The sequence below is a fragment of the Schistocerca cancellata genome, chromosome 1 (assembly GCF_023864275.1).
Source record: "Schistocerca cancellata isolate TAMUIC-IGC-003103 chromosome 1, iqSchCanc2.1, whole genome shotgun sequence".
Classification (NCBI taxonomy): domain Eukaryota; kingdom Metazoa; phylum Arthropoda; class Insecta; order Orthoptera; family Acrididae; genus Schistocerca; species Schistocerca cancellata.
The window spans coordinates 755,117,173-755,139,090 of record NC_064626.1 but is presented as its reverse complement, the minus strand read 5'-3'; positions in this window follow the sequence as shown (position 1 = coordinate 755,139,090).

The following is a 21,918-nucleotide window of genomic DNA, read 5'->3' as shown; positions in this document are numbered from 1 at the left end:
GGAGGAAAAATACGATCCTCAAAAGAAACAAGGTGGATGGCATCCAATGAATTTTATAAAAAATTGTGAACGTGTCTTACCAACAGACATATCGGATAAAGAAAAAATTAATTTAGTAATAGACGCTTTAGCAGGTCATGCTAAACGTTGGGGATTGAATTTGGATATCGACAATTTGAAGTTTACAGACTTCAAAGAAAAGTTCCTTGAGGAATTCTGGAGCACACAACAGAGAGATAGGTTGTGGAGAGAATTCGTTGTCGCCAGAATGCCAGTACATGGGCGTGGGCTCATGAAAGAATACTGTGAAGGATGGTTCAAGCGTTTGGAGTATCTTAAAGATCGTAGATCAGAATCGGAGATAGTGTGGGAGTTGTGGAAGAAGCTACCTGACGATTCAAAGCGTTATGTAGGAGGCACTCATCGAACATTCGATGAATTTTTAGAAAAAATCGAGAATGAAGATAGGTGGCGTGAAACTAGAGAGTTTCGAGGTTTCAGAAATCAGAATGGAATAGTAAAAGGTGGTAGGAATGAACCGCAAATTAACATGATGAGAGGAAGAGGTCAAGAAGGTAACTCTCAGCGAGGGAGAGGACACTATCAGGGAAACAGGATGCATTATCAAAATCAGGAAAACTAAATACCGCGCAGGTCAAGGGCCTAACGCGCGCGGAAAGAAAGAAATGGCCCAAATATAGGGAAGATCGGAGTAGGCAGTACTATAGTAGGATAGTGCGTCGTTCGCCTGAAGAGCAGTTACATAAACGAAACTTTGCGAAGTATAATGCAGGGATACAAACAGAGGAGAGAGAGCAGGGAGGAATTATTAAGGGAAATGAAGTAGGAAAAGAATATCGGTCGGATGTGAAGGCTCACGTGAATGAAATAAGTACAATTCGCGGTCAGAGTGACGAATTGATGAGGGAAGAGTCAGAGAAGGCGTTGTTTGTCGGTAGGGATGGCAACTGTGCAGAGAGGCAGGGGCAAGGGAGGAGTGATGTGACTTATGGTAAAAGGTTCGTACGAATAGTCGACGAATCGCATCGAGAAGTAATTAAAGAGGAAAGGTTGGATAAGAAAAAGGGGCATAGTGCAGAGACGCATGCCGATTCAGAAATTGCCTCGTATGCAGAATATATACATCAGCTCAAAAGCCAGCCAGCGCAATTAGAAAGATCTTCCACTCAAGTGATTAATTTGGACCCGAATATGACAGTGTTAGAGAGCCATACCGATTATGATGTGTACCTAGTGACAGCAAGAGTACATGACTGTGATGAAGATTCTTTTAAAGAAATTAGAGAAAGTGTATCTAACCAAGAGAAAGAGTGTTGTGATCCCTGTAGTACTGAAGCAAATGAGTTGAGTGAGACTGGAATTCCATTAGTAGGGGAAAATAATGAAAGTAAGAGTGGCGAATGCACTATCCAACAAAGGGAAAGTATTGAAATGGATTATAATTTGCGAGAATTATTTGAACCCGAAGGTCATATTTCTAAGGAGGAGGAATTATCGTCAGAATCATCAGAAAGCATCCAGGGAGAAAAAGAAATAAAGGAAGTTTCCGATTCCGCAACCGAGAGTTCAGGCATGACAGATTCGAATGAGAACGTGATGGCATTAAAGAGCCTAGACGAAGGACTATTGGAAAAAGTGGTGAAAGAATTTAGGATGGAAAGGAGAAAGAAACCTCCGGATGGAATGGTCAGTATAAAAACCGGAAAAATAATATGGCAAGACTTGGCGGTGGAAAAGGATTTATTATGGGAAGATAAAGAAAGTATGAAAGAGGACAATAGGATGCAAACAATCCTACCTATTAATGTATGTGGGTACGATTTATATGTATTGTTGGATACGGGTGCTCAAATAAGTGCTATTTCGCACGCATTTTTTGAGATGATCAAAGAGCAACGAGGAGTAGTAATGATGCCAGTAACAGGTGTTAAAGTGATAGGGGCGACAGGGAAATGTAGTAAACCTGTTAAACATCAAGTGATGATGGAATTTAAGATAAAAACAAGCTATTTTCTAATGCATTTTTAGTAGTTCCAGAGCTTAGTGCCGAGATCATTTTAGGCATTGACTGGTTAATAAAACAAAAAGTAATTATAGATTGTGACAAAGGGATAATAGTTTGTAAAGTTGATAGTGCGGTATTAGAAATACCATTTGAATCATCTAGAGTAATGGAAGAGAACCAGCTGAGATGGGTAGAATTTAGAGATGATCATGATTCAGGAATAGGTCAAAAATTCGATTGGTTTCTGGTGAGGCAGATAGTTGAAGATGGGAATAAGGAGACACTCCTTCGAAATGTAGTGGATAAAACGGAAGGACTATCTGATTCCCAAAGGGAGGATCTATGGCAAATTCTGAAAGAAAATCAGGAGGTATTTTCGGACAAACCGAGACGAGTGATAATTATGAGTACTGCATGGAGGTAGAGGAGCATGAACCTTTCTTTAAACCACCATATAATGTACCCTTGTCTGAGAAAGAAGCAGTTCAAAAAGAAATAGATAAAATGGTTTCATGTGGGGTCATTGAACGGAGTTCTAGCCCATATAATAACCCATTGGTGATAGTAGGTAAGAAGGATGGAAGTGTACGAATAGTGATAGATGCTCGTACTCTGAATAAAGTAGTGAAGAGGGAGTTGGATGGTCCAGAGAACATAGATAATTTATTGCACAAGTTTAATGGTGTAAAGTACATGACTAGTTTAGACCTAACGGCAGGATACTGGCAAATCCCATTAAGTGAGGAGCCTAGGAAGTACATGGCATTTTTATTCAATGGCAAATGGTACCATTACACAGTGGTACCATTTGGCCTAAATACTTCCGTTTCAGTGTTCATTTGGGCTTTAGACAAAATTTTAGGGAGTGAACTTAGTTCGCTAATCACGGTTTATGTAGATGATCTGTTAATTGCTACAAGGACATGGGAAGAGCACATGGAGTTATGCGACAGGGTGTTCAAAGCTTTAATTAAAGGAGGAATGACCCTGAACCTGAAAAAATGCGAGTTTGTGAAGAAAGAAATAAAGTTTTTAGGTCACATAGTAACACCAGAGGGAATTGAAAAGGATCCCAACAAAGTCAAAGCAATAAGAAATTGTCCGGCTCCCAAGAATAAAAAACAACTAAAGTCGTTTATAGGACTTTGTTCCTTTTATCGTAAGTATGTGGATGATCAGGTGTTCAGTAGCCCACATCTGAACAACCTACTTAAGAAGAACAGTGTGTATATATGGACTGAGGAATGTGAAACAGCATTCAACCGGCTAAAAGACAATTTGGCTAAAAACATAAAGTTATGGCACCCTGACCTGTGTGAACCATTCCACATGGCAACAGATAGTTCAGATTATGGATTGGGAGTATCCATATTTCAGCAGGTAATGATAGATGGGGAAAAAACACATAGACAAATAGCATTTGCGAGTAGAACCATGTCTAAGTACGAAAGAAACTATACAGTTTCAGAGAAGGAGGCTTTAGCTATAGTAAGGGGTTTTAGGAAATTTCAACTTTTCTTATGGGGACATAAGACTGTGGTCCATACAGGCCACAAAGCTTTAATATTTTTGAAGGACTGCAGATTGTTACATAACAGGTTGACCAGATGGGCGCTGTTTTTACAACAATTTGACATAGAGATCAAGTATGTTAAAGGGAAAGAACATGCAGTACCGGATGCTTTGTCGAGATTACCGGAAGGATGTGAGACACTAGAAAGTGTAAAGATTAGGGAAGATGTTTTTGAGGTGAATTACTTCAAAAAAGCGGAAGGAAGAGAAAAAATTAGGGAAATATGTCGGAATATGCGAAGATATCAAAGTGATGATGATGCACTCAAGTCGGTAAAGGTCAAGTTTGACAATCCGGACGCAACTAACATAAGGGCTTCATATAAAATACATAAAGGTGTACTGTATCTTCAAAGATTAAATAATCCAGGGAAGTGGAGAGTATGTTGGCCGGAACAACACACTGAAGTGCTGATAGATTATGTTCACTTGGCATATGGCCATTGTGGTGCACGGAAGTGTACCGATAAGTTAGATGAATGCATTACCTTTAACAACATGGCACGAAGGGTAGCACAGAGGATAAGATCTTGTGATCTATGCCAAAAGGCGAAAGTAACAAATGCAACTAATCAAGGGCCCATGCAATCAATAAAACCTGATGAAGTATTAGAAATAGTAGCAGTAGATATCTTTGGACCATTACCGAAAACCATGGGGGGTTTTGTGTACATATTTGTAGCAGTTGAACTTTTCTCAAAGTATATAAAGCTATATCCCTTGAGAAAAGCTACTGCCAGAGCTGTGTATGATAAAATGGTGTGTGATTATTTTGTGAAAGTAGGGAAGCCAAAGAGAATACTATCAGATAATGGTGTTCAGTTTTGCTAAAAAATGTGGAAGGATGGGATAACTGAGAAACAGGTAGGAGTGGTACATATCTCAGCTTATCACCCATCAAGCAATCCAGCAGAAAGATATATGCGTGAGACAGGTCGGTTATTTAGGACGTACTGCCATAGTAACCACAAGAAGTGGGGCATGTATGTGAGTGAATTCGAAGAAATCATGAATTCATTAACAAACGAGAGCACTGGATTTACTCCAGAAGAAATCCTGAAAAAGACAAGAAGTAAAAGTCTAGTAGAAGACCTACTAGAATTTCCAAATAGAGTTGAATTAGATTATGATAGTAAAAAGAACTTAGTAAAAGACAAGATGAGAAAACAAGCAGATGTGAGAATTCGTTGTCACGACGAAAAAGTAAGGAATCCCAAATTCAAAATAGGTGATTTCGTTCTTGTAAAAACACATGAAAAGTCAAGTGAAATTAATAACGAGATCAGCAAATTTAAATATATATATAATGGACCATTTAAAATAGTGTCCATACCCAATGTGAATGCTTATTATTTAGAGTACCCATTAACAGGCAAACGCCTGGGAGTAAGAAACATAGTGGATCTCAAAAGGTATGAACCACGAATTCTACCAGATTGAAAATAAATATATAATTAAATATTAAAGTAAACCAATATGTAAATAGTTGTGTTTCTTTTGTTCTATGTGAAAGGTAAATGCTCACTAAAATATATTGCAGTATTCTAATGAAATTTCTAGTTTAAGTAGAGACTAAACGGACAGGGAAAGACTGAGCTTCAAAGAAAGCCTTAATAGATGTGTAAATAAGTGTTGTGGAAGAGGTAGAAAAGTGAGGAGGTAAAGTGAAAAGGACGGGCTACAAAGTAATAGGCGCATAACGTGTGTTTTACTTGCCTGAAATAAAAGAAGTGTATTTAAAACTTTGAAAAAAAAAGATGTTTAAAGTGTACTGTGTTTAGAAGTAAGAAAATTGGAAAGAATATATGTAAATCATTTATGTAATGTTTAGCAGGAAAGAGAGAAAGAATTGGTGTTTCATTTTAAATATGTAATATAAGTATCGAGGTGTATCAGTAAGAAAGGGAAAACCCTTGGTAAAAAGCTTATCGAACATTTCAGATTCATTATAGGAGAGACTTCTTATTGAATTATCACTGTAAGATACTTCAATAAGAAGTGGGGCATGTGTAACGGAACTGAAATGATGGTGGGCTGACAGTAATTTGGAGCCCGCGCGTCAGAAACGGGCGCGCTTGTGTGAGACTGCCAGGGAGTGCACCCTGATGCCATCCATTGGCGAAACTGGGAATTAGCGCTGCCTGTCAGACAATGCACTAAGCTCTCAGAGTCAAATGTATTCTTTTTCTTGGCAATTATAAGTTATTACTGTATAATTTAATGTTGTAAAGCGCTAGTAGTAAATTATTATGACTGGTATGGACTCCAGGGTAGTAAATATAAATATTCTTAAATACTAAATGATTTCGGTAAAAAGGTGGTAGGGGAACGCCCCCACTCTTGGTGATACGAGCGTAGCTAGGGGTAGCTGGATACACAGGGACTGTACAATGAGATGGCCTGGGGAGTGTTGACGTGATCGGACGTACGTAACTGTGCTCACGCAAAAGTGATTGTGCAACAGCGAAGAGGCGAATATCGTCGCCGTTTTTTGGAGTGAAACGCGACGAATGGTTGTTGAAGCCGCCTCTATGCCACTGGGGCTGATTGTAAGAGTTCCTGTGCCCAGATTTTATGGCAGACGTGCAGTAGCTTATACGAGTGCTACAGCTCGTAGTTCCAGCCGCCATTAAGGGCATGAGGCGTGAAGAGCTGCGTTAGCCACATGCATCTCACCACCAGCACCGACACGTCTACCCAAGGCAAGACTGCTTGCAATTGTTAAGTCGAACTTTGTATACATGTAAAAGGAGAATACCAGTTTTCTTTTATGCAACTGCAGAGGACAGAATATAGTAATGAGTAAAATTATGACGCATGTTGTTCATTGTAAAGTGTAGTAACCTCAAACATAGTATAGTGAAATCAGACTGAGGCCACCATCACCTCTTTCATTTACAATTCTTTTGGTTGTAGAATACTTTAGCGTATAAGAAAGTTGAAAGGAGCAATGGTCACACCAGAATGAGTCGCCTATTTATAGTTACTTAAATTTTTCTGAGTAACCTTTCAAGTAAAGTCACTTAACTAATTCTGTATCAATGGTCCAAAGAGTAATATCCAAAATCATTAAATAAGTTGAAGGATAGAATTTTGTTAACCGAAGTTGCATAACCTGTCTTGGTAGTAATTACCAAGCCAACTCGCAGAAATTGAGAGAGTATTTGCTTTGTAGAATCATCTAGAATGATCAGAAATAGTAATATTCAGAATTAAGTTTAAATTCAACTCAAGCCATTTCACTTTGAAACGAGCCCAAAAATTGATTTATTCTTTTGCTCCTTCAGAGCTGGCGACCGTAGTTATAAGTATTTTCAGGAGGATTCGACGGTAAGTCTGCTGCTCTCGTCGTGCTGATAGGATTATCCACTGCTGCTAGCAGTGGTGATTGGATACATAAGCTCACTACCAAGTTAAGTGGGTCAGGTAGGCAGTGTTACCGTGTGAACTGTAGGGCACTGTAGGCCATGGATCGAACCCGTTCAATCATCACAGCTCTTAGGGAAATAGTCCGGTTAGGAGTGTACTAATCATTAGGTAAATACTGGCGAGTAACGGTCAAAAATGTATACGCAAGTGAATTTAGCAAGGTCCACGTAGCACCTAGTTAATGTGGTGCAATGGCGAGGGTAGGAGTGGAGTAAAAGTGAGCTGAGCTTGTGGCAGCTGTGCTGGATTCAAATATTAACTACGTGAATTCACTACTGCCTCTTACCATTGGGACTGAGCTATTTACAGTTAAAATACGTAGCAGTAAGCGCAAAGGCGTGACAGCTACAAGTCCGTATTGGTTTTATACATACGGAATTGCGAAGTGGGTCATTCCGTCAGTGGAGGGGGTTAAAACAACCGAGTCAGTAGAGAACATACCCCATTTACTGATGGAAAGATTCAGCGGTTCGGTCGCACGCTGTAGCCGAGCGGTTCTAGGCGCCACAGTTTGGAACCGCTCGACCGCTACGGTCGCAGCTTCGAATCCTGCCTCGAGCATGGATGTGTGTGATGTCCTTAGGTTAGTTAGGTTTAAGTAGTTCTAAGTTGTAGGGGACTGATGACCTCAGATGTTAAGTCTCATAGTGCTCAGAGCCATTTTTTTTGGTGAAAGTGTAGCTTAAAGTCCAACTTAAAGATATCACTTTAGGTGTTCGAAATGGTTAGCATTAACAGCCACACACAAACGATGCCGCTGAACTGCAGCACGAACTACTGACTGCAACGTGTTCACTTGGATATTTGCTCATGAATGTACGATGGATTCTCGAAGTTCATCCAATGTGCGTGGCTTTTGTCGATAAAAGGCGTCCTTTAGTGTTCGCCACAGGTAAAAGTCCAGAGGAGTTAGGTCTGGGGAACGTGGTGGATACTCCACAGCACCTCTACGGCCTATCCATCTTTCTGTTAGATTTTCATCGACATACGCCCTAACACAGTTTTGGTAGTGGGCTGGGGCACCATCTTGTTGAAAGTAAACTCTTCCGTCTCCATAAAAGTCTCGGATGGCAGGTAAAATGGATGTCTGAAGCATCTGAAGGTACACCTCACCGGTAACTGTGCCGTCAAAGAAGAATGGCCCAATCAAGCCCCGGTAAGACAACCTACACCACACATTTACTCCTGGCAAATTCACGGCTTTGTCTATGTGGACGTTCGGAATTCCGGCGGCCCAGTAGATGCAATTGTGATGATTTACTGTACCATTGAGTTTGAACTGTGCCTCATCAGACCACAAAATCATCTCTGCAAACTCTTCATCGTTGCGCACCATGTTAGTAAACCACTCGCAGTACTCCATTCTACGATCTGGGTCGTCCTCGTTCATTGAGTGTAGCAATCGTGGGATGTAGCACTTCCACTCTGCTGTCTTCAAAATTCGCTGGACACTTGAGCGACTCACTCCAGTTTCACGGGCACACTGTCTCACAGACTTCTGTGGTGAGCGAGTGAATTGTTGGAACACACGACGGGAGTTAGCTGGACTTGTTACGGTTACAGGTCGTCCAGCTCGTTGTTCATGTACATCTTTCAAACAGCCTTCGGCTTCAAATTTGTCTAGAATGCGATGAATCGTTAAACGTATCGGTGCCTCTGTTTGATACTCATTTCGCCATTGCCGTTGAACCTCATTAATGTTTTCGTACATAAAATACCACTTCAAAACTGACTTCCTTTCATCGAATGTAAGCCTTGCGCCAGCCATGTTTACTCGAGTAACTAGGTGCAACTAAGAACAAAACACTATCTGGCGACTGTCATCTGACAAAACAAAACAACGCAGTACAACGCTTGTGTGGCGATTGCCGGAATTACAAATTATTACACTACCAAATATGAGACAACTCCGTTAATTAGTTTTCCAGTTATGAACATTTAAACAGTGGATACATTTTTTGTACCCCTCTGTATATATGTTCTAGGTCCCAATTTACTTGCGTTTCGATTTCTACAACCTTCCCCCAGCATCCATTCAAATCAGTGGCTCCCTGCTAGTAGGATCGTATCCCATGCCTTCGCGTGCCCTAAATAGTAGCACGAGACCAGATGGCCTATCAATATTTACCTCGCCCGCTAACGGGGGCAAACTATTTTCATTCAGACCGCCTGGGACACGAAAACTGTGGCAGTAAGTTTATCTGTGGTAGTGCAGTAGGTCGACCAGGGTCTCTTTTTCCGATAGGATAATACCTGAGAGGACGTTCGGAATTTTATTGTCCCCCCATTCTACCAATATAGCTTTCCCATTTTCTCCTGTTTTGAGTAATTCTGCTACCTTTCCTCTTTATTGCGTATTTTGTCATGTAGGGGTTACCCTTTCACTGATACGGGAACGGCATTTCATATAATTGTATTTTATTTTGATGATTCGTTATATATATGAATTGTTCAAAATCTGAAATCTCTGAAAGTTCTTCACCGATTGCTTTGAAATTTTGACACAACACTGCGTTAGAAAGCACCCGAGATTTTATGTGCTTATTGGAGCGCCATCTGTTGAGACTAAATGTAAACATAACTTGTAATAGGGGAAGTATTCTTAGCAAAAGTCTTGAAAAGTTCATGACCGTTTTACTTTACAGGATACTCAATAAATGTTTGGACGAACATATGTTCCATATTTTTTAGTACATGGAGTACACACATAAAAATGTAATACATGAAAAGGAAGCGTCGTGCGCAAAACTCTCGAAAATTTCATGCCCCAACTACTTTTAATTTTTGCGCGGTACTCTAAAAGAGATTCAGACAGACACAAGCAATATATTTTAAAACCAACTGCGACAAAGAACATGCTATGTTGTGTTGTGAAAATGTGCCGTTTCGTTTTCTTTCCCCCAATCAGTTTTAACTACGATAACGAGGCATTTAAACCATTACAAATTGTTTCTCCCACATACATACCTTTTCGTTATATATGATTTTAAACAAAAAATTTATACACAACAATGTGCCGGCTTCTTTTTTTCATTTTTTCGCTCGTAGTCGGTTTTAGAAGAAAGGAGAATAAATGAAAATCGTATTTGTGCTTTATCGGTATTTGATTAGAGTAATACTATGGAATCTGAATTGTCTGAGAGTTTGTAAACCTACGCATTTGCCATTTATGGCTATGCCTAATACTGTTTTTCAAGCCACTATCCTCACACACACAGCAGCTGGCGATGTGTGTCTCATATTCCGTAACCAAGAGCCCAACTGATTGGGCCACTCATTTCCAAACGACTTCAGTTGCCAATCAAGGTTTCATTTGACATAAAAAAAAAGCAAGGGGCAAGGTCAGAGAGAGGGGGAAAGAGGAGAAGGGACAGAGGAAATGGATGGGGGGGGGGGTGACTGACAGTAAGAGGGGAAAAGGTACTGGACTGAGAGAGGGGAAGGAGGAGAAGATGGACAGAGAGAAGGGGGAAGTTAGAATGGGAATGGATAAAGAGAGGGGGGAAAAGAGATTAGGAACCCTGTTTTTCAACATAACCTCCGTTAAATGTTGGCAGAAGAGCCAACACAGTGTTACTAGTGGGGGCCGAAATGCACGCGCTTTAGCTCACGCAGGCTGGCGTGAGGAGGGAAGGACTCTACTGACGTGAGATCTGGAACATGACAAGGAATTAGAATTTAGAAAGCGGACGTAATTAGTTTGATACTTTAATCCGTTAATGATGAACGTCGCTCTTGACGGTACATCATTCACAATATCATCTGTTCAGAATAGTAACTGAATATGGCGCCTTGCTAGGTCGTAGCAAATGACGTAGCTGAAGGCTATGCTAAACTGTCGTCTCTGCAAATGAGAGCGTATGTAGACAGTGAACCAACAGTGTCCAACTGGGGCGAGTGCTAGGGAGTCTCTCTAGACCAGACCTGCCGTGTGGGGGCGCTCGGTCTGCAATCACTGACAGTGGCGATACGCGGGTCCGACGTATACTAACGGACCGCGGCCGATTAAAAGGCTACCACCTAGCAAGTGTGGTGTCTGGCGGTGACACCACAGGCCTTACATCACCTTACTGGCAGGAACAGTATGCCCGCATGGTACCACTCTATTGGTCGACGTCGGAGCCAACGTTAAGCTACATCAATAACCTCCCAATCATGCATGTACTGCTCCTGCGGAGTGCATCCTTCATTGGGCCAAACAGATGGGACGTGTGATATCCGGGCTGTAGGGTAGATGATGAAGAAGAGTACAACGAAGTTTTGTGAGCTGCTCTCGAGTGCGCAGATTTCTAGGAGACCTTGCGTTGTCATGGAGAAGGAGAAGTTATTCGTATTTTTGAGGCCACGAGCACGGTGATGTCGTTTCTTCACTTACCTGAGGGTAGCACAGCACACTTCAGAGTCCGTTGTTGCACCATGAGGGACGACATAAAACAGAATAACCCCTTCAGAGTCCCAGAAGAGTGTCGCCATGACTTTACCGACTGAGCGTGCGGCTCTGATTGTTTCCTTCGGAGGAGAGGTGGTGTGGCGTCAAACCATCGATTGACGTTTTGTTTCCGGTTCGAATTGATGAACTCATGTGCGGCCACCTGTGACGATGTTCGAGAAAAAACTGTCACGATCAGCCTTGTAACGCGCAAGCAGTTCCACTCAGTTGGCCCTCCATTGCTCTTTACAGCCTTCTGTTAGGTGGTGAGGAATGCATCGGGCAAACACTTTTGAGTATCCCAACCGATGGACGGGAGTGTCAGCACTAGCAACAGAGACATCCAGTTGTGCAACGAGGTATTTGATTATGATCCGTCTATCACATCGAATGAGAGTGTAGGCACGTTCCGACATTGCAGGAATCATAGCTGTGAGTGGCCGGCCAACACGCTGGAGATCGGACAGGTCTGAGTGACCTTGCGATGATGACAGACCCCTCGCCCAACGACTCACCTCGCTTTTGTTCAGTGTCAGCTCTCCGTCGACATTCTGCAAGCGTCTATGAATATCTGGTTTTCCTCGAAAAAGAGCTCAATGACAGCTCTCTGCTTAGGACGCCCCTCCGTTACAGACGCCATATTGAAGGCTACGTATAGCGCCACCATCCATCAGAACTTCATGAAACCATAGTGGCTGAAGCGGAAATATTCTCCGGTGTCCCACAGGAAATTCCGCTTTTTCCAACAGAAATTGGTTCAGAAAAAGATGTGTTGCATTACTTATTGAACACCCGTCGTATTTAGCAATTGGGACGCACTGCCCGATTCGATAGTCCAGTGTTCCAAATCTTCTTCTAAGCTGATACGTATGTTTTTGGATAGGGTCCGCCTTCATCAAAACAGAATTTTGTTTTTTAACCCAAACATATTTCACTGTAGTTACAGCATCTTCAGTGGGCTTTTATTTTTCATCTGTTACAGATAAAGAATGTTCTTTGGTGTTTGTTTTCATGTAACTATTAGTTTTTTAAATCGTAATTATAGATATTTGAAAAAACACATAAATTATGAATTCATACCTTTTTACCACATGGTGTGGTTTTTCTGATGTTTTGTTTCTACAGTGACTGTTTTGTTCCACAGTTTGTCATCTGCAACCACTTACCCCTTATAGCAGATAAATTGTTTAAGCCAAAATTACGATTTGAAAATTGTTATTTCTATGCCTGAAATATTATCTCTCTTTCTCTCTCTCTCTCTCTCTCTCTCTCTCTCTCTCTCTGTGTGTGTGTGTGTGTGTGTGTGTGTGTGTGTGTGTGTGTGTGTGTGTGTGTGTCTATTTACATAATGTTTCACTTACGTCGTTTTCTTTTTCCTCATCATCACCGTCAATCACTATATATTGAGTTGCCACTGTCACTGTCGTTGTCACTGTTTCACTGTTTACCAGCTGTAAAAACAAACATGGCGGACAGTGGAACAGTTGAAGGTGTTCCTGGCAGTTGTTCTGAATCTTTCAGAGGTGTCTGTGAAATTTTTTTTTTCGATCTGGTTGTTTAACGTGAGCTGCCGATACAATTTCAAGCTACGCATAATCTCCACCTCTTCGAAAATATTAATGATGTGACAATTTTTCTCCCTACATAAAATTCTTAAATTTTTAGGCGTACTGACCATTGAGTGACCACTTCTGTAAGATGGGTACTCAATGCGGACCCTGAACTTCTCGAATTTGCGAGCTTTCTGAACCTGACACAAAGCCACGCCCAGACTGTCCAACATAACGCATAGGGAAATCGTCAATCGTTATGCTGAATATAATAAATGCCTGTGGTACGATATTTTTGACACTGTGTCTGTAGTTTGGTTGTTTTTTTTATTCCTATGTGTTATTACTGGTTTGATGGTTTCACCACGGATTCCTCTCCTGTGTGAACCTGTTCACCTCAGGGCAGCACTTGCCACCTACGTCCTCAATTATTTGCTACATATATTCCAGTCTCTGACTTCCTCTGCGTTTTTTACCCTCTACAACTCCCTCTACTACCAAGGAATTATTCTGTGATGTATTAATAGATGCGCTACGGTCCTGCCTCTTCTTATTGTCAATGTGTCCCATACATTCCTTTTGTCGCTGATTGTCCGAAGAACGTCCTCATTCCTTATCAGGCTACCTAATTTTCAACGTTCTTCTGCATCACCACATTTTCTTCTATTCCGATTTAACCACAATATCGCACAATGCTGCGTTCCAAACGTACATTCTCAGAAATTTATTCCTCAAAATTAAGGCTTATCTTTGATGCTAGTAGACTTCTCTTGACTATGAATGACCTTTTGCCAGTGTTAGTCTGCTTTTTATGCCCTCCTTTCTCCGTTCGTCATGGTTTATTTTGCTGCCTTGACAGCAGAATTTTTTTCTTCATCTACTACGTGACCACCAACCCTGATGTTAAGTTTCTCACTGTTCTCTCTTCCGCTACTTCTCATTACTTTCACCTTTCTTCGAGTTACTCTCAGTCCATATTGTGTACTCATTAGACCGATAATTCCATTCAGCAGATCCTGCAATTCTTCTTCACTTCCACTGAGGTTAGCAATGTCACCAGCGAATCTTATGTCCTTTCACGTCGAATTCTAATTCCACTCCTGAAACTTTCTTTTATTTCCGACATTGCTTATTCGTAGCATAGATTGAGAAGTAGGGGCGAAAGACTACGTCACGTCGTTCTTGTTTTTTCACTATTATTGTTCCCTCTTGCGTCTTGAACGCATTGTATGTCACCCGTTTTTCCCTGTAGCGTACCCCTATTTTCGTCAGAATTTCGAACATCTTGCACCATTTGACATTGTCCGATGCTTTCTTCTGGTCGACAAATCCTATGAACGTGTCTTGATTTTTCTTTAATCTTGCTTTCATTATCAACCGCAACATCAGAACTGCCTCTCCTAAAGCTAAGCTGATCGCCACCTAACACATCCTATTTTATTTTTTTGCGTTATTCTTGGAAACAACTTGGATGTACGAGATGTTAAGTTGATTGTGCGATAATTCTCGCACTTGTTGCCTCTTGCGATCTTCGGAATTATGTGGATGAAGGTTTCCCGAAAGTCGAGTGGTATACCGCCAGTTTCATACACTCTACACACCAAAGTCAATAGACGATTTTTTGCCACTTCATCCAATGGTTTTAGAAACTCTGATGGAATTTTATCTACCCCTTCTGACTTATTTGATTTTAAATGTTCCAACGCTGTTTTAAAGTCTAATTCCAATACAAGATGCCCCATCTCTTCTATGTTGGCTCCTGTTTCTTATTCTATTACGTCATCAGACAAGTCTTCCAGTTCATAGAATTCATAGTGGTCTTCATTGTATTCTTTCCAACTATCTGCTCACTTTCTTCCGCATTTGACAGTGGAATTGCCATTGCACCCTTAACGTTATCGCCCTTACTTTTAATTTAACCGAAGGTCGTTTTGAATTTTCTGTGTTCTGAGTCGGTCCTTCCGACAATTATTTCTTTTCCTGTTTGTTAACATTTTCCTTGCAGCCATTTCGCTTTGCTTCCCTGCTTTTCCTATTTATTTTATTCCTAAGTGACTTGTATTTCTGTATTCCTGTATTTCTCTGAATATTTTTGTACTTCATTCTTTTATTGACCAACTGAAGTATTTCTTCTGTTACTCATGGTTTCTTTGCAGTTACCTTCTTTGTACCTATGTATTTATTTCCAACATCTATGATTGTCCTTTTTAGAGATGCTCATTCCTCTTCAACTGAACTACGTGCTGCGCTATTCATTATCACAATATCTATAACCTCACAGCGTATCTCTTCATTCCTTAGCACTTCCGGACCCCATTTCTTTGCGCAGTAATTCTTTCTGACTAGTTTCTTAACACTAAAAGTACCAGACTTCTCCGTACCCCTGGTAGTACCATGTGGGTCATTTTTGAACCACAATAGAAAACCACCGCTTTATTCGTCTTTTGCTGGTGTTTCGAGTGTCTTCATGTTGACTATACGTCTCTAAAATGAATAGTACAGTCAAGCATAAAATTTCATATGTAACCTTTTTTATTTTAAATTTTCCAGAAGAAATTGCACAATCTTTCATCAATTCTCGTTAACACAAGTAAGTAAAACCATGTTATAATGTTTTTCTTTATAAAAAGATTGAAACAGAATCAAAACATATTTTTATGTGAGTATTAACAGTATTTTTACTTTTGTAGAAAAATAAGGTAAGTACCAAATATTTGTGGAAGATTCTAAAATGCAGAAGGTGACTAAAATGCTTTGCATGTTTTCTTGCTTATTGCAATCAAGGAACTAAAACATAAGAACAAATACCTTCAGCCTATAATTATAAACATTTGGAAATATTTAAGTACAGGGATTTGACAGAATTGCCTTAGCTGGTATTCAGATATTCGACAAGAGGTTTTGCTCTTCAGATTTTGCACCACATACTTGTTGCACTTGAAGCATACGCTTTATGTTTTATTTTCCTTTGTTGTTTTGTTTTTTGCAGGAAACATGAATCTGACAAGACCTTCTACTTCCACATTGGCCAGTGCCGGTATCGAGTGCCTGAAAGGGAAGACTGACTTCTCTCTGCAGTTTGTAAGAGGCAGCAAGCTCATCTGCGACTCTGAGAATAAATTACTGAATTTGACAACGTCTTTTCCATATTGGCCAGCGCCAGTATCGAGTGCATGCAAGGGAGACTGGCTCCTTTCTGAAGTTTGTAGAGGGCAGTAAGCTCATCTGCTACTCTGAGGATAAAGTCCCGACGTGAAATCTTCTTCGACGTAAGTAACTTAAAAACTGTATGAGCGTTCATCATGGCAAGGTCAAGAATATTGTATCGGTGAATGCCAGCCGGACACTGTAGTGTCTAGCCATTTGGTCAACTATATTGGCTCCATCCCTATTTTCATTATAAAACTTTATAGTTTCTGAAAGTTTCTTCTCAGTATTCTCGTGCATCTGACCTCCATCACGCATGCTACTCAGGATACGGATATTTTGTTCTCTTTCCCTTGGTATGCTGTGAGAAGATTGTCGCCTGACTTGTAAGTGTGTTGCATACAACGTGTCCTCTCCACTTCGCACTGCAGGAAGGACCTCCTTAAGTGATCTTCGAAATGCGCCAACTAAACTTGTTCCTTTCTGTTTCAGCTCATTTGCCAGTTTCACAGAGATGATGAAGTTGTCAGTCATGACGTCCCGTGAGGGCGATGCACCTGCACAGCTGTCGTGTAAGAGAACTGTTAGCAGTGCCCCAGACTCCCCACTGTATAATACGTTATTCTGTAGCTTCTCAGTGTCACTTCGTAGGTTCAAATGGTTCAAATGGCTCTGAGCACTATGGGACTTAACATCTGTGGTCATCAGTCCCCTAGAACTTAGAACTACTTAAACCTAACTAACCTAAGGACATCACACACATCCATGCCCGAGGCAGGATTCGAACCTGCGACCGTAGAAGTCGCGCGGTTCTGGACTGAGCGCCTTAACCGCGAGACCACCGCTGCCGGCTCACTTCGTAGGTCTGCATGTCGCCAGTCCATAGAAAACGGAAAACCGCACTGATATAAAGTATCATCCAAACTCCGAATACTTCGTGTTTCACGTTCTTTTTGGCCCAAAGTTTCATAATATACTCTAACATCCCATTAACAATGTCGAGGCAGAAACTATTTAGTGTCTGAAAACCGGTGTTACTGGCATCAAATTGCGTTAAAATGCGTACGAGTAGAAAATGACCCACATGGTACTACTGGTATAACAGGTAGATTTTTCATACTTCTGGGTGAGCAAGGGGGATGAAATTTTTATGAGTTGAACAACCCCATAAATGCTGAAAAGACACAGGAGCGTTTGGTCCTGCGGTGATTATGAAGGGGCTACGGCCCTCGAAGAACCATCGTGGGTCAAAAATGACCCACATGGTGTTTCTAGTGTTAAACTTCAGCTAATCTTCATCACTATTGATTGTGAGCTGGGTCAATATCTGCTCCCGAGTACGTCTAACAAGACAGCATCTGATTTCGGAATCTCTGCCTGACCATGATGTAACCTAACTGAAATCTTCCTGTATGTCCCGTCCTTTTCGAATATATGCTTCGTAAGTCAAGATACAACTTCAGAAAATATTTATTCATATGTGTGGGGAGCATGTCCATCCTTACATACAGTTTATTTTTCATCGGCACGATGGCATCTACCAGCAGGAGAATGCAACGTGCCACCACTTGGCACAAAGAGCACGAGGATGTGTTTACCGTACTCCTAAGGACCATTAATTCCCAGGATTGAAACCCAGTCGAGAATCTTTCCGACCATCTCGATCGCTCAGTTCGCGTCGTGGATCCTCAACTGAGATATCTGACGCAGATGGACACGGCACTGGAGTCAGCATGGTCCACATCCCTGTCGATATCTTTCAGAACGTCACTGACTTTCTTCCTGCACACCTCACAGCGGTCGCGCTGAAAAAGGCTTTTGATGGGTGGTTGGTCACAATAACGTGACTGGGCAATTTAATACCGTAGTGGTATGCTGTTTACTGGGATAGCTTCAATGTAATAAGCAAAACAGGCGACTGGCTGCAGCAAAACCAAAACACACCAGTAAGCTAAGTATCCCAGCCCTGCTGAGAATGAAGCTAAAAACTTTCGATACAGCCTTGGATGCCGTTCTATAAACACTTCTGTGGCAAGCAGTAAATTTTTATTCTTATTTTTTAACCAGAGTACTGTGCAGTTAGTTACAAAATATTGAAGAACATTACACTTTTATATTTGTTCATATTTTGTAGTAGATTCATAAGTATACAAGAAGAAAGGGTTATGTTTCCTTCATAGCTGGAAGCAACCTGGATGCTCGATTAGGTATTAATGCATCATAATTCGCTAACAAGGACCCCTGCTGGCGTTAAAGTTTTTTGTGCATACTTCCATTCCCTTGAACGAAGAATCTGTTACTTGAAGACCTCTCTACATCAAAACACGTCCATAATGATATCAATCATATGTGACTGCGTTTTAAAGTACATTGCGCAAGCTGCTGTATGGTATGTTTCCTGAGAAATATGTGAAAACACTGTGAGTTTAGAAGGCATTTGTCGGATGTAAAATCCAAGCAAGAAACGGACAAGACTGTTCCTATTTCTACCACGGAGAGAAATTTAGGTTTTAATGGTTCTTTCAGTTTCCAAAGCACCCGTAAAATGTTATGGCCGGTTGTTCCCTGTCGCTGCCATCGCGTGATAAAAATGAAATACGACAGTGGAGGTACGTGACGGGCAAGAAACGGTGCAAGAGCAGCGCAGTAAAATAAACGGCAGGCGTAGCCGCGTCCTGGCGCGGTCGCCAGTTCACCACACACACACACACACACACACACACACACACCCAGCAGCGCAGACCGATCCTCCCGGTTGACTGGCTATCGCTTCATCCACACTCTGCCTGCCTGTGAGCCGACGCAGTTTTTCACGCAATTGATGCGGGACGCTGCACGGCCGGCAACAGACATTGCGCACCCTGTTCCTACCCCCGCCGACTAGAATGGCTGTAAACTGGCGGCGTTTTATGGGCGACGCGAAAATTTGCCTGGACTGTACACTGCCGCGGTGCTGCGAAGCTGGAGAGTAGTGCGTGAGAGGGTGGGGGAAGCGTTGGTAGGTGGCACAGCTGCGTTAGTGTGATGAAGTAGAATATGAGAGGGGCGGTAGAACGGAGAATAGGGTAGTAAGCTGGGTTACCCACTGTGGGAGCACCGTCTGCTCCCTGGAGAATTTACGTCGTCTCATTGAAGACTGCAGGGGGTGGAAAAAAATAACGAAAAATTCTTTTCTTGGGTCTTTAATATTTCACGAGAGGAACGCAGCAGCTTATCACCGGGCCACAAATTTTCCCGGAGGCGCTGGGGCTAACATGGTTTCCCTGAAAGCTTTTAATCGAAAGTTTTTGCTTTTTTTCCACCGGACTCTGTTGCAAAATAGTTTCCTGTACCATTATTCAGAAGTAACAAACAGCTGGTTTGTAATACATTTTTGTCCTTTGTGACCGATTCAAGATATTTTAGTTCATTTCTAAACACACCAAATATGGTCTATGTGCTACAGCGGATGACTCACGTAATATTCATTCCAAAGTCGTTCTCTTTACTCTGAGGTGTATTTAATATTCGGTACAAGGTACCGCATAATAAAAACATCGTAACTGTAAGGAAAAGGTTGATACAAAAGTAAATGGCTTTTCAATATTGTAAAAATGAGGGAAAACCCTGCAACAGAAATCGGCAGTCAATAGCGGCAAATAAAGAATAAATGTCACATACGCACATTGACAGCCGATTGGGAAAAAATGTGTTCGCAATTCCTGGTTCAACTCTTAAAAAAATCCTCTCCACAAACTGTTTAAAGTTCAATAAAATGTGTCCTCTATCACCAATAACTATAGAGTGGAGTCATAGGAGAGGCAGAGGAATGTATAAGAAGGAGTGAAATGAGAGAGATGGAAAAAAGCAAGTAGACTGTTTATTTTTTCAAAGATAGTCCCATAAATGTTAATATATTTATTCAGCTTCGTGGAAAAATCTTTGCGGTTACCTACGGAATCATGATTGTATTCATCTGAAGCAAATCTACGGCTACGAATGCCTATCGTCGGGGCCCCTAAAATATGGAAATCTCATACAGAGGGATGGGGACTCTATGGAAGATGTGTAAGAGATTCCCAGGGAAACTCCTGCAGTGTAGTCGAAACAACCTTCGCAACATGTTGGCGGGCATTAACCTGCGACAGAATGATGCCGCCCGTTAACCTTCCTGGGCGTTTGGACTTGATGGCACTCACGCAAAATGTCCACGTACAACTGTGCTTTAACCGTGGTGCCCTTGTTGTCAAATAAAAAGGTCATCATGACTTTCCTGTAGTTGGCATGCACGGCTTTGGATTTGTTTCGATGAAGGTGAATCCATTTGCTTCTATTGTTAGCTCCGGCGCTTGCACGCCGGCTCAAAACGATGAAACCATGTTCCATCATCCGTGATAATATGGGAGACGAAAAGATATTCTTCATCGTGATAGCATGCCAGCTGCTGCAGTAATGTTAACATTCTGTTCAACTTCTGCTGCACCGTCAGGCTGTAAGGAACCCATTGTGCACAGATTTTCCGGATATTCAAATTGTCATCATGGCTTGAGCGGTAACATGTCTTAGGCTCGACATGAGCCGAATGTCTTTCACCGCCCACTGTCAGTCATTTCAGTGGAAGCATCCACCACAACAGTTAAAGAAGGGGTAATGACACGATGAGCCTGTTCTGTCTCACTGCTGTCTTTGAATGACATTCGACCTTCTGGGAATCGGTTATTCCATGTAAACACACGCGCACATGGCATACCTCAGCAGAAGATCGGGCACGAATTTCATTTTCTGGCACTACTTCCTCAGTAAAAAACCACACAATAACTCTCTATTCCTCTTTCCTGGCCTCCATGTTGAAGTATACACATGACTCTCTGACCTCGCGTCGAGCACATCCAACAGACAAATGGCACAGCAGTGGATGCTCGCGCTATTCCTCCCTGATACCCAATAGCGCCTCTATACATACACCTCCCTGCGTTACCAGTTCCCGCGCCAATCTTGTTGTATAGTGTGTCTCGTTGTCATTTGATTGCCCCTTATATCTTTCAATAAAAGGTAAAGCTCTGCATTCTGGCCCTAGATGGTGCAATCGGCTGCAACTGACTGCCATGTCATCCTCTACCAATGACGTCACTGTATGTAGTATAGTGGGTCACATGGTCTGGACCTCCTCTTTTGGTGATTGTTGGTTTCCTTGAACTCTAATAATAACAGCTCCTCTGTTGGCCTCACGAGGCTGAGTTCGTCCTGGAACAGTTCTCCCACAAAGGAAAAATCCTTGACAGTACTGGGAATCTCACTCGGGTCCTCTGCATGGCAATCAGGTGCGCTCACAACTCAGCTACTGAGGTGGACTGTACAACTTTCAGTGAAATATGTGCAGTCTGAAAAATACTGAATAGGTCACTACAACAAAAGACACTGACTGGAAACAGTCTAACTTTATTATCCCAACACCAGCTGAGAACCAGTGTTGCCCCAGTAGTTATTTATTCCAGTCGTCCATTAATCCATATGCTCTTTTCCCCACTCTCTGTCCACTTTCTCCTCCACCTCCCTCTACTGATCCCCTCTCTATCCCCCTCTCCTCCAATCATTCTCCATCCATCCCCCCTGTCTCTGTCTATCGCCTCCACACTTCCCTTTCTCTGTCCATCTCCACCATCCCCTCTCTCTGTCCATCTCCTACACCTCCCACTCTCTGTCCATCTTCCCCTGCCCTTCCCTCTCTCTTTCTCTCTCTCTCTCTCTCTCTCTCTCTCTCTCTCTCTCTATCCCTCCATCTCCTG